The sequence below is a fragment of the Scyliorhinus torazame genome, chromosome 17 (genome assembly GCF_047496885.1).
Source record: "Scyliorhinus torazame isolate Kashiwa2021f chromosome 17, sScyTor2.1, whole genome shotgun sequence".
Taxonomy (NCBI): Eukaryota; Metazoa; Chordata; class Chondrichthyes; order Carcharhiniformes; family Scyliorhinidae; genus Scyliorhinus; species Scyliorhinus torazame.
In genome coordinates this window covers 85100844-85113570 of record NC_092723.1, presented here as the reverse complement: position 1 = coordinate 85113570, position 12727 = coordinate 85100844, and the positions used below count along the sequence as shown (strand labels likewise).

General features: G+C 51.6%; 1 protein-coding gene across 4 annotated transcripts in view; it reads right to left on the bottom strand.

The window, feature by feature from the left end:
• Positions 1-12727, bottom strand: part of sycp3 (synaptonemal complex protein 3) — a 236917-nt gene that overhangs the window by 161018 nt on the left and 63172 nt on the right. The window lies entirely within an intron of this gene.

Sequence of the window (12727 nt, the reverse complement as noted above, 5' to 3'; positions counted from 1 at the left end):
TGTCCCTCTATAGATCTTTGTATCATCTGTAAACATAGGAACAGTGCCTTCAGTTCCTTCTTCCAGATCATTAATGTATATTGTGAAAAGTTGTGGTCCTAGAACAGACCCGAGGCACATCACTAGTCACGTGCTGTTAGGTAATTTGGACACTCTGAATTCTCCCTGTGTACCAGAATGTGGCGACTAGGGGCTTTTCACAGTAACGTCATTGCAGTGTTAATGTAATCCTACTTGTGTCAATAAAGATTATTATTGTTATTAGTCATCTGCTGCCATACTGAAAAAGACACTTTATCCCCACTCTCTGCCTTCTGTCAGCCAATCCTCTATCCATGCCAGGATCTTACCCTTAACACCATGGCTTCTTAACTTATTTAACAGTCGACTTCCGGGTGCGGCGATGACCAGCTAAGTCGCACGTTTCGGCAGCTCCCGGTGGAACGGACTTTTGGGCTCTTAATAAGAGCCCCAACGGCAATTTTAACGGCTAGAAGCACTGTGTGGTAAACCAGAAGGGAATCCCCCCTGGAAACGGATGGAAAAAGGAGAGGGAAGTGGCCAGATTGCAGTGGATCCTTTGGAGCAGCGGCAAGGAAGGCAAGCAAGAACCAAGAAGGCGACGGAAGGTGGCAGTTTAACATGGGGCCCTGAACAACAAGAGTTTTTGAAATGTTGCGTGGAAGAACTTAAAAAGGAAATGAAGAAGGAGCTGTTGGCCCCGATATTACAGGCAATCGAAGGGCAGTAAAGGATGAGCAAAAGACCCAGGAGCGGGAGCTTCGGGCCGTGAAGGCAAAGGCTGCCGAGAACGAGGACGATATACAGGGCCTGGTGGTGAAGACGGAGATGCACGAGGCACACCATAAACGATGTGTGGAAAGACTGGAGGTGCTGGAGAATAACGCGAGGAGGAATAATTTAAGGATTCTTGGTCTTCCTGAAGGTGCAGAAGGAGCAGACGTCGGGGCATATGTGAGCACGATGCTGCACTCGTTAATGGGAGCGGAGGCCCCGGCGGGTCCGCTGGAGGTGGAGGGAGCATACCGAGTGATGGCGCGAGGACCGAGAGCAGGAGAAATTCCTAGAGCCATAGTGGTGAGATTCCTCCGTTTTAAGGACAGAGAGATGGTCCTTAGATGGGCAAAGAAAACTCGGAGCAGTAAGTGGGAGAACGCGGTGATCCGCGTATATCAAGACTGGAGTGCGGAGGTGGCGAGAAGGAGGGCGAGCTTTAATCGGGCCAAGGCGGTGCTTCACAAAAAGATGATAACATTTGGAATGCTGCAACCGGTAAGACTGTGGGTCACATATCAAGGGAGGCACCACTACTTTGAGATGGCGGATGAGGCGTGGACGTTTATTGTGGAAGAAAAACTGGAATAAGCGGGTTATTAAAAAAGAACGTTTGAAACAAAGTGGTGGGGCGAGTATGGGGGGCGAAGAGGGGGGAAAAAGGGGGGGAAAGATGAGTTTTATGTTATTAATCCTGCGATGCGGTAACTTTTCTCTCTTCCACAGGTGGTGGTGGAGGGAGGAAGGGAGGTGGAGGAGATGGGGCGTTGGCCATGGGGGGGCGGGGCCAAAAGGGAAGCGCGGGCATTGTTCCCGCGCTATGATAATCATGGCGGGAATAGGGAAGCAGGAAGGAGGGGGCGTTGCACGGTGCGAGCCGAGGTCACGGGGGGAAGCCGACGTCGGCCAGAGTTTGCTGACTTCTGGGAGCAACATGGGGGGTGTAACTACGCTAGTGGGGGATCTAGCGGGGGGGGGGTGGGAGGGGGGAGTTACTGGGTTGCTGCTGCTGGGGAGGGGGGAGCCGGAATGGGGTGGGGTGGGCACCGCCTGGGGGACACACAGCTGCGTGGGAACCGGGTGAGGAGCTGGAAAAAGGGGATGGCTAATCGACAAGGGGGGGGGGTAAAAAGCCCCCCAACCCGGTTGATCACGTGGAATGTGAGAGGGCTGAACGGGCCGATAAAGAGGGCACGAGTACTCGCACACCTTAAGAAACTTAAGGCAGACGTGGTTATGTTACAAGAGACGCACTTGAAACTTATAGACCAGGTTAGACTACGCAAAGGATGAGTGGGGCAGGTGTTTCATTCGGGGCTAGATACGAAAAACAGGGGGGTGGCTATACTAGTGGGGAAGCGGGTTATGTTTGAGGCAAAGACCATAGTGGCGGATAGCGGGGGCAGATACGTGATGGTGAGTGGCAAATTACAGGGGGAGGCGGTGGTCTTGGTAAACGTATATGCCCCGAACTGGGATGATGCCAATTTTATGAGGCATCCCGGACCTAGAGGTGGGAAAGTTGGTAATGGGGGGAGATTTTAATACGGTGCTGGAGCCAGGGCTGGACAGGTCGAGATCCAGGACTGGAAGGAGGCCGGCTGCAGCCAAGGTGCTTAAAGATTTTATGGAGCAGATGGGAGGAGTAGACCCGTGGAGATTTAGTAGACCTAGGAGTAAGGAGTTTTTGTTTTTCTCCTATGTCCACAAAGTTTATTCGCGAATAGACTTTTTTGTCTTGGGAAGGGAGTTGATCCCGAAGGTGAGGGGGACGGAGTATACGGCTATAGCCATTTCGGATCACGCTCCACATTGGGTAGACTTGGAGATAGGGGAGGAAACAGAAGGGCGTCCACCCTGGAGAATGGACATGGGACTAATGGCAGATGAAGGGGTGTGTCTAAGGGTGAGGGGGTGCATTGAAAAATACTTGGAACTCAATGATAACGGGGAGGTCCAGTGGGAGTGGTCTGGGAGGCGCTGAAGGCAGTGGTTAGAGGGGAGCTGATATCAATAAGGGCACATAAAGGAAAGCAGGAGAGTAGGGAACGGGAGCGGTTGCTGCAAGAACTTCTGAGGGTGGACAGGCAATATGCGGAGGCACCGGAGGAGGGACTGTACAAAGAACAACAAAGAACAAAGAAATGTACAGCACAGGAACAGGCCCTTCGGCCCTCCAAGCCCGTGCCGACCATACTGCCCGACTAAACTACAATCTTCTACACTTCCTGGGTCCGTATCCTTCTATTCCCATCCTATTCATATATTTGTCAAGATGCCCCTTAAATGTCCCTATCGTCCCTGCTTCCACTACCTGCTCCGGTAGTGAGTTCCAGGCACCCACTACCCTCTGCGTAAAAAACTTGCCTCGTACATCTACTCTAAACCTTGCCCCTCGCACCTTAAACCTATGCCCCCTAGTAATTGACCCCTCTACCCTTGGAAAAAGCCTCTGTCTATCCACTCTGTCTATGCCCCTCATAATTTTGTAGACCTCTATCAGGTCACCCCTCAACCTCCGTCGTTCCAGTGAGAACAAACCGAGTTTACTCAACCGCTCCTCATAGCTAATGCCCTCTATACCAAGCAACGTCCTGGTAAATCTCTTCTGCACCCTCTCTAAAGCCTCCACATCCTTCTGGTAGTGTGGCGGCCAGAATTGAACACTATACTCCAAGTGTGGCCGAACTAAGGTTCTATACAGCTGCAACATGACTTGCCAATTCTTATACTCAATGCCCCGGCCAATGAAGGCAAGCATGCCGTATGCCTTCTTGACTACCTTCTCCACCCGTGTTGCCCCTTTCAGTGATCTGTGGACCTGTACACCTGGATCTCTCTGACTTTCAATACTCTTGAGGGATCGACCATTCACTCTATATTCCCGACCTGCATTCTACCTTCCAAAATGCATTACCTCACATTTGTCCGGATTAAACTCCATCTGCCATCTCTCCGCCCAAGTCTCCAAATGATCTAAATCCTGCTGTATCCTGACAATCCTCATCGCTATCCGCAATTTCACCAACCTTTGTGTCGTCTGCAAACTTACTAATCAGACCAGTTACATTTTCCTCCAAATCATTTATATATTCTACAAACAGCAAAGGTCCCAGCACTGATCCCTGCGGAACACCACTAGTCACAGCCCTCCAATCAGAAAAGCACCCTTCCATTGCTACTCCCTGCCTTCTATGACCTAGCCAGTTCTGTATCCATCTTGCCAGCTCACCTCTGATCCCGTGTGACTTCACCTTTTGTAATAGTCTACCATGAGGGACCTTGTCAAAGGCCTTACTGAAGTCCATATAGACAAAATCCACTGCCCTACCTGCATCAATCATCTTTGTGACATCTTCGAAAAATTCTGTCAAGTTACTGAGACACGACCTCCCCTTCACAAAACCATGCTGCCTCTCGCTAATACGTCCATATGCTTCCAAATGGGAGTAGATCCTGTCTCGAAGAATTCTCTCCAGTAATTTCCCTACCACTGATGTAAGGCTCACCGGCCTGTAGTTCCCTGGATTATCCTTGCTACCCTTCTTAAACAAAGGAACAACATTGGCTATTCTCCAGTCCTCCGGGACATCACCTGAAGACAGTGAGGATCCAAAGATTTCTGTCAAGGCCTCAGCAATTTCCTCTCTAGCCTCCTGCAGTATTCTGGGGTAGATCCCACCAGGCCCTGGGTACTTACCTCCCTTAATATTTTTCAAGACGCCCAACACCTCATATTTTTGGATCTCAATGTGACCCAGGCTATCTACACACCCTTCTCCAGACTCAACATCCACCAATTCCTTCTCTTTGGTGAATACTGATGCAAAGTATTCGTTTAGTACCGCGCCCATTTCCTCAGGCTCCACACATAAATTCCCTTGCCTATCCTTAAGTGGGCCAACCCTTTCCCTGGCTACCCTCTTGCTTTTTATGTACGTGTTAAAGGCCTTGGGATTTTCCTTAACCCTATTTGCCAATGACTGTGTATATTCACTCTGTCCATGTCCCTCATATTCTTCTACACCTCAATCAGGTCCCCTCTCAGTGACCAGAGGGGGAGGGGTGTGCACCGGGGAGGGGGCCAGCGCCCAGTCCAGGTAACATTACATGCGGATGTCTGGGGTACAGGGTCTGGAGTCAGGTAATCAGGAACCCCTACTGCAGCCAGGGATGCGTGGGCTGGGCCTGCCAGATGGGGGGGGTGGGAGCAATGGGGGGACTGGAAGGTCCTGGGGTGGAAGACACCGCTGATAGTCAGTCTCACGCCCTCTCCAGTGCTTTATAGATATTGCACAGGGTGGACGATATCTTGGACCCCGCGGAACTTGCTCTGGTGGTGCTGCTGGCAGGCAAGGCGGCCAGGTGCTGGAGAAGTCGGCGGCAGCAACGTCGACAGAGACTCAAGGCAGCGGCCCATCTGTAGGGCCCCATCACACCCTGAGGACCCGACCGCCCATCAGGCCAGGGAGGGACCCAGAGGGGGAGGCCAGGGAGGGACCCAGAGGGAGAGGCCCGTGAGGGGTCACTGGTCTTTTGAACAGATGACGAACAGCGTGTGCCGCAGGAGGCTCTGCCTCAACAAGGGGACAATGCACTTGACAGCACGTGGGGGAAAAGGATAGCCGTTCCCAGTGACAGTCAAAGTCACTGCAGCCCTGAACTTCTACACCTCAGGATCATTCCAGGCCTCGAGCGGGGAATTGTGTGGTATCTCACAAGCTACAGCTCACAGGTGCATCTGGAAAGTCACGGATGCCCTGTTTGCCTGGGAGAAAACTATATAAACTTTGACATGGGCCAAGTCCAACAAGGTGCCTGGGCAGCAAGATTCTCCACCATTGACGGGATGCCCCAGGTTCAGGGGCTAATAGATAGCACGCATGTCGCCTTGCGCCACCGGGGCATCTGGGAGTTCCCTACATCAAGGAAGGGGTTCCACTCTCATAACATCCAGCTCATGTGAGACCACCACATGAAGATCATGTATGTGTGTGCACGCTTCCGAGAGAGTGCGCACGCCAGCTACATCCGGGGGCAGTCAGATATCCCCGGCCTCTTCAAGGACTACCCCAGGATGGCTGGTTGGTTCATGGGGGGATAAGGGGTGCCTGCTGAGGACCTGGCTAATGATGCCAGTACGGAGGCCGTGACCAATGCGGAGATCCGATACACTGAGGCCCATGCGGCCACCCGGTCTGTCATTGAGCAGTCCATCGGACTCCTCAAAATGCAGTTCCGATGCCTCGACCGCTCTGGTGGTGCACTTCAGTACATCCCCTGGAGGGTCGCCCTCTTTGTGGTAGTCTGCTGTGCTTTCCACAACCTGGAACAGCAATGGGGAGACTACTGGAGGTGGAGGGGACTAAGATGTGGTAATCAGATGTCCCCGGTCTCTTCGAGGACCACCCCAGGATGGCCGGTTGGCTCTTGGAGGATGATAACTGCTGAGGACCTGACTACAGAGGTCATTGACCAATGCGGGGGTGTGGGAGGCGGAAGGCAGAGAGATGGGGGGCTCTAGCCTGTACTCCATCCTCCGGCTTTCCCTGCGGGTCACCCCAGGCTTATCCTCCAACCCCTCCTCGTCCTCCTCCTCCTCGGTGGCCACATATTCCCATCCCTCCACCTCCAGCATGTCGCCCTGTTGCTGTGCCAGGCTGTGGAGGGCACAGCAGTCCATCACAAAATGGGTGACCCTCTGGGTGGTGTATTATAGTACACTATCAGAGCGGTTGAGACATCGTAATTGCGTTTTGAGGAGTCCGATACACCGCTCAATGACAGACCGAGTGGGAGCATGGGCCTTGTTCATAGATTATCATAGATTATCATCGAATTTACAGTGCAGGAGGCCATTCGGCCCAACAAGTCTGCACCGGCTCTTGGAAAGAGCACCCTACCCAAGGTCAACACTTCTACCCTATCCCCATAACACAGTAACCCCACCCAACACTAAGGGCAATTTCTTTGGACACTAAGGGCAATTTATCATGGCCAATCCACCTAACCTGCACATCTTTGGTCTGTGGGAGGAAACCGGAGCACCCGGAGGAAACCCACGCACACACAGGGAGGATGTGCAGACTCCACACAGACAGTAACCCAAGCCGGAATCGAACCCGAGACCCTGGAGCTGTGAAGCAATTGTGCTATCCACAATGCTACCGTGCTGCTCCTTACTTGAGAGGGTACAGCTACTTCATGCCAACCCGCAGTACGCCTACGTAGCATACCCCGAGGGCCGCCAAGACACAGTCTCCCTCAGGGACCTGGCACCAGCTGGTTCCACACACACACACCCCCCTGCCCCGGCGCACCCCACCACAGCTCCTGCTCCGGGACAATCCGTCCTCCCCTTGCTCACACCCGGGGATGAAGAGGATTTCGCCACGCTCCCGGAGTCACCGAAGACCAAGCCGCCGCCGGAGTCACCACCAGCACTACGGCGCTCTCAACGACAGATCATGGCACCGGACCGCCTGAATTTGTAATATTATCTGTACTTTTAAAACACAACTTTCTGTATATAGTTCTCCACCACCCCCGCCGGACTCATTATTTTTAACAGGGGGTGAATGTGGTAGTCATCACTGATGTATATATTGTATATATAGGATGTTGATATAGGTGCTTTACGGTAAGGCCCCTGTACTACAGGTACGGGGGTAGATCCCTACCTGCTGGTTCCGCCCAGTAGGCGGAGTATAAATATGTGTACTCCCAGTATAGCAGCCATTTCGTCAGCTGCTGTAGGAGGCTGCACATCTCAGTGTAATAAAGCCTCGATTACATCCTACTCTCGTCTTTGTGTAATTGATCGTGCATCAGGTCCCAAAGTGGGCGATCCAAATTCAGGCAGATGTTGATGTGGGATAGATTTGAAGGTAGCATCCAGTCTTTATCAGTGGTTCATTCCTCATGAGAAATCGACAGGCCCAAGTGGCGGTTGGTTGGCCAGTCTTTGTTCTGTTGTAATATGGTGGATCCAAGGGGTTTGTTCCGACAGTTCTTGCTCCTCTTCTTCCACACTTTTGTTTTGGACTTGGAGAGGTATATTCCTCTTACTTTGATGCCCATGCGGGCTAGCGGTGGCAGTGTTGGAAGGTAGGACTTGGTGGCTCAGACAGGCAGACATCAATATTGTTTTCTTCTTCTGTCTTTCAGATTTTAAGCTATGGGTGTGATGTCAGTCTAAATTGTTGCCTGTATCCTGTTCGGGTGCAGACAGGTCATTAATCCGTGGAGGGAACCTGATGGGAATTTTGTCCCTGATTCATCCGGTCTTATTGTTCCTAACACTGTAATGACTGTTGTTTTGGGCTGTACCTTTGGCTTTTGCTTTTTTGGGGGAATTTGCATAAAAATTGAAAAATTCCAATAAACAGATGTTTAAAAAAAAAAAAAGAAATGGGGCAGGACGTCCAGACCAAGGGTCCTGACACCATTTTGAACAAGTCACAGAGGCTCCACGAAAATCCGGGGGCTGGATTCTCCAGTCGCCGACACCGAAATCACGTTCGGCGACGGGCTGGAGAATCCAAATTCCTGACAGGATCGGGAGCAGTGCCGTTTCCGCGATGCTCTGCCTCTTCCAAAGCAGCGTACTCTCCGAGCACGCCACGCATCCACGGCCTCAGGCCATTGCCTGTGGCCCACCCCTGATGCTTCGGCCCCGACTGGCCGAGTTCCCGACTGTATGGGACACGTGTGGTCTCACCCGTCGGGAACTCGGCGTGGCGGCTGCGGACTCAGTCCGTCTCCACAGTCGGGGGAGGGCCAATCCGTGGGCAGGGGTGGACATATTCGGGGCTGGGGGCATTGTGGTGGGGCAGTCCGGGGCGCGCAAGCCAGCCAAAGGGGGGGGGGGGACTATTTTGCTGGTCGGATCCGCGAGCAGGATCCGCATGAAGCACGGCGCAGCTGCTGCAGGCTGCCGCTGTGCACATGGCCGGCCATGGACCCGGCAATTCTCCATGCCATATAGGCAGCTAGAGCCAGGTGCTCTAGCTGCCATCCCGCTCGTCCCCAGCAAAACGGGGAATTGGTGGCTGTTTTGAGCCAGTTTTTCACCACTGTTCCCACGCCGACGTGGGGACTTGGGACGGGATTCTCCCCTACCCGGCAGGGCGGGGGGTCCCAGCCGGGATGGAGTGCCGTTAACCACTTCGGCGTCGGGCCACCCCAAAGGTGCGGATTTCTCCACACCTTTAGGGACCAAGCCCTCACCTTTAGGGGCTAGGCCCGCGCCGGAGTGGTTGCCATCCCGCCGGCTTGTGTGGAAGGCCTTTGGTGCCACGCCAGCCGGGGCCGAAGGGACTCCGGCAGCTGGCGGAAGTCCGAGCATGTGCGGGAGCGTCAGCGGCTGCTGACGCATCCCCGCGCATGCACGGGGGGGGGGGGTCACCTACGCGTCGGCCATCGCGGAGACCCACACAGCCGACACATAATAAAAGAGTGCCCCCACGGCACAGGCCCGCCGCGGATCGGTGGGCCCCGATCGCGGGCCAGGCCACTGTGGGAGCACCCCCCGGGGCCAGATCGCTCCCACCCCCCCCCCCACTCTCCCCGGAGCCCGCTCGCGCCGCCAGGTCCCGCCGGTAAATACCTGGTTCAATTCACGCCGTCGGGACCGGCATAGCAGCAACGGGACTTCGGCCCATCGCGGGCCGGAGAATTGCAAGTGAGGGGCCCGCCAACCGGCGCGGCGCGATTCATGCTGAATAGCCAGTGCCGGAGAATGTTGCGGCCTGCGGGGGCGGGATTCACGCCAGCCCCCGGCGATTCTCCGACCCGGCGGGGGGGTCGGAGAATCCCGCCCCCAGTCTTCAAATCGGAGAATCCAGCCCCAGTCTCTATAATCAACTTCATTTTTCACGGTCAAAATATGCAAACTCTCTCGCTGAAATTTTCAGCCAAAAGAAAAGGCCACTGAAATTCTGCTGCAACATCATTGCAACATCTTTCAGCAAAGCTTCCCCATTTGTACTGTCCTGAATTATCATAATGCAGATATTATTAACAGAAATTATATTAACCAATGGAAGGTCAGGGGTAAACTACCATCACATGCGGGGTTTTATTTGCTGAGTTTTGACTTTCATTCATAGACCAGGACCAAAAACAACTCCGGACTACATAGAATTCTATAATTACCTTTAACTAATTACTGTTCATTAATATGAAATTTCCTAACTCTAACTTTCAGCAATGTCCAGCCTACCTATGAGTACTCACCTGGAAAGACTGTCACAACATAAATTTATTCATATGTATAACATATATATATTGAACTACTGGTCATAACTGGAAACATAAGGAGAAAAAAAGTAAATAATCTAAGAGTAAACTCAATTTGAATTGGAATCTTAAATAACTTTAAAGATGTTAAATGTAAGTTTATGCTGTTACAGCTTAAAATATACACTTATCTCTTTCATTTGAAACTGGTTCATTCTGTATGGAACATAGAACAGTACAGCACAGAACAGGCTCTTCGGCCCTCGATGTTGTGCCGAGCATTGTCCGAAACCAAGATCAAGCTATCCCACTCCCTGTCATTCTGGTGTGCTCCATGTGCCTATCCAATAACCGCTTGAAAGTTCCTAAAGTGTCCGACTCCACTATCACAGCAGGCAGTCCATTCCACACCCTAACCACTCTCTGAGTAAAGAACCTACCTCGGACATCTCTCCTATATCTCCCACCCTGAATCGTATAGTTATGCCCCCTTGTAACAGCTACATCCACCCGAGGAAATAGTCTCTGAATGTCCACTCTAACTTCCCCCTTATTATCTTATAAACCTCTATTAAGTCGCCTCTCATCCTCCTCCGCTCCAAAGAGAAAAGCCCTAGCTCCCTCAACCTTTCCTCATAAGACCTATCCTGCAAACCAGGCAGCATCCTGGTAAATCTCCTTTGCACCCTTTCCAATGCTTCCACATCCTTCCTATAATGAGATGACCAGAACTGCACACAATACTCCAAATGTGGTCTCACCAGGGTCATGTACAGTTGCAGCATAACTCCGCGGCTCTTAAACTCAAGCCCCCTGTTAATAAGCGCTAACACACTATAAGCCTTCTTCACGGCTCTATCCACTTAAGTGGCAACCTTCAGAGATCTGTGCACATGAACCCCAAGATCTCTCAGTTCCTCCACATTCTAGGGCTAGGGCTTGGAGGAAAATGTAACTGATCTGATTAGTAAGTTTGCAGACGACACAAAGGTTGGTGGAATTGCGGATAGCGATGAGGACGGTCAGACGATACAGCAGGATTTAGATTGTTTGGAGACTTGGGCGGAGAGATGGCAGATGGAGTTTAATCCGGACAAATGTGAGGTAATGCATTTTGGAAGGTCTAATGCAGGTAGGGAATATACAGTGAATGGTCGAAGCCTCAAGAGTATTGAAAGTCAAAGAGATCTAGGAGTACATGTCCACAGGTCACTGAAAGGGGCAACACAGGTGGAGAAGGTAGTCAGGAAGGCATACGGCATGCTTGCCTTCATTGGCCGGGGCATTGAGTATAAGAATTGGCAAGTCATGTTGCAGCTGTATAGAACCTTAGTTAGGCCACACTTGGAGTATAGTGTTCAATTCTGGTCGCCACACTACCAGAAGGATGTGGAGGCTTTAGAGAGGGTGCAGAAGAGATTTACCAGAATGTTGCCTGGTATGGAGGGCATTAGCTATGAGGAGCGGTTGAATAAACTCGGTTTGTTCTCACTGGAACGAAGGAGGTTGAGGGGCGACCTGATAGAGGTCTACAAAATTATGAGGGGCATAGACAGAGTGGATAGTCAGAGGCTTTTCCCCGGGGTAGAGGAGTCAATTACTAGGGGGCATAGGTTTAAGGTGAGAGGGGCAAGGTTTAGAGTAGATGTACGAGGCAAGTTTTTTACGCAGAGGGTAGTGGGTGCCTGGAACTCGTTACCGGAGGAGGTGGTGGAAGCAGGGACGATAGTGACATTTAAGGGGCATCTTGACAAATACATGAATAGGATGGGAATAGAGGGATACGGACCCAGGAATTGTAGAAGATTGTAGTTTAGTCGGGCAGCATGGTCGGCACGGGCTTGGAGGGCCGAAGGGCCTGTTCCCGGGCTGTACATTTCTTTGTTCTTTGTTCTTTATTCCTCAGAACCCTGCCAATGACCCTGTAATCCGCATTCACATTTTTTATGTCAAAATGAATCACCTCGCACTTATCAGTGTTAAACTCCATCTGCCATTTTTCGGCCCAGCTCTGCATCCTATCAATGTCTCTTTGCAGCCGACAACAGCCCTCCACCTCATCCACTACTCCACCAATCTTGGTGTCATCAGCAAATTTACTGACCCACCCTTCAGCCCCCTCCTCCAAGTCATTGATAAAAATCACAAATAACAGAGGACCCAGCACTGATCCCTGTGGTATACTGCTGGTAACTGGTCTCCAGTCTGAAATTTTTCCATCCACCACCACCCTCTGTCTTCTATGTGATAACCAGTTACGTATCCAATTGGTCAAATTTCCCTCTATGCCACACCTCCTTACTTTCTTCATGAGCCGACCATGTTATCAAACGCCTTCCTAAATTCCATGTATACGACATCAACTGCTCTACCTTCATCTACACACTTAGTTACCTTCTCAAAGAATTCAATCAAATTTGTGAGGCAAGACCTACCCTTCACGAATCCGTGTTGACTATCCTGGATTAAGCTGCATCTTTCCAAATGATCATAAATCCTATCCTTCAGGACCTTTTCCATTATCTTCCCGACCACCGAAGTAAGACTAACTGGCCTATAATTACCAGGGTCATTCCTATTCCCTTTCTTGAACAGAGGAACAACATTCGCCACTCTCCAGTCCTCTGGCACTGTCCCCGTGGACAGCGAGGACCCAAAGATCAAAGCCAAAGACTCTGCAATCGCATTCCTT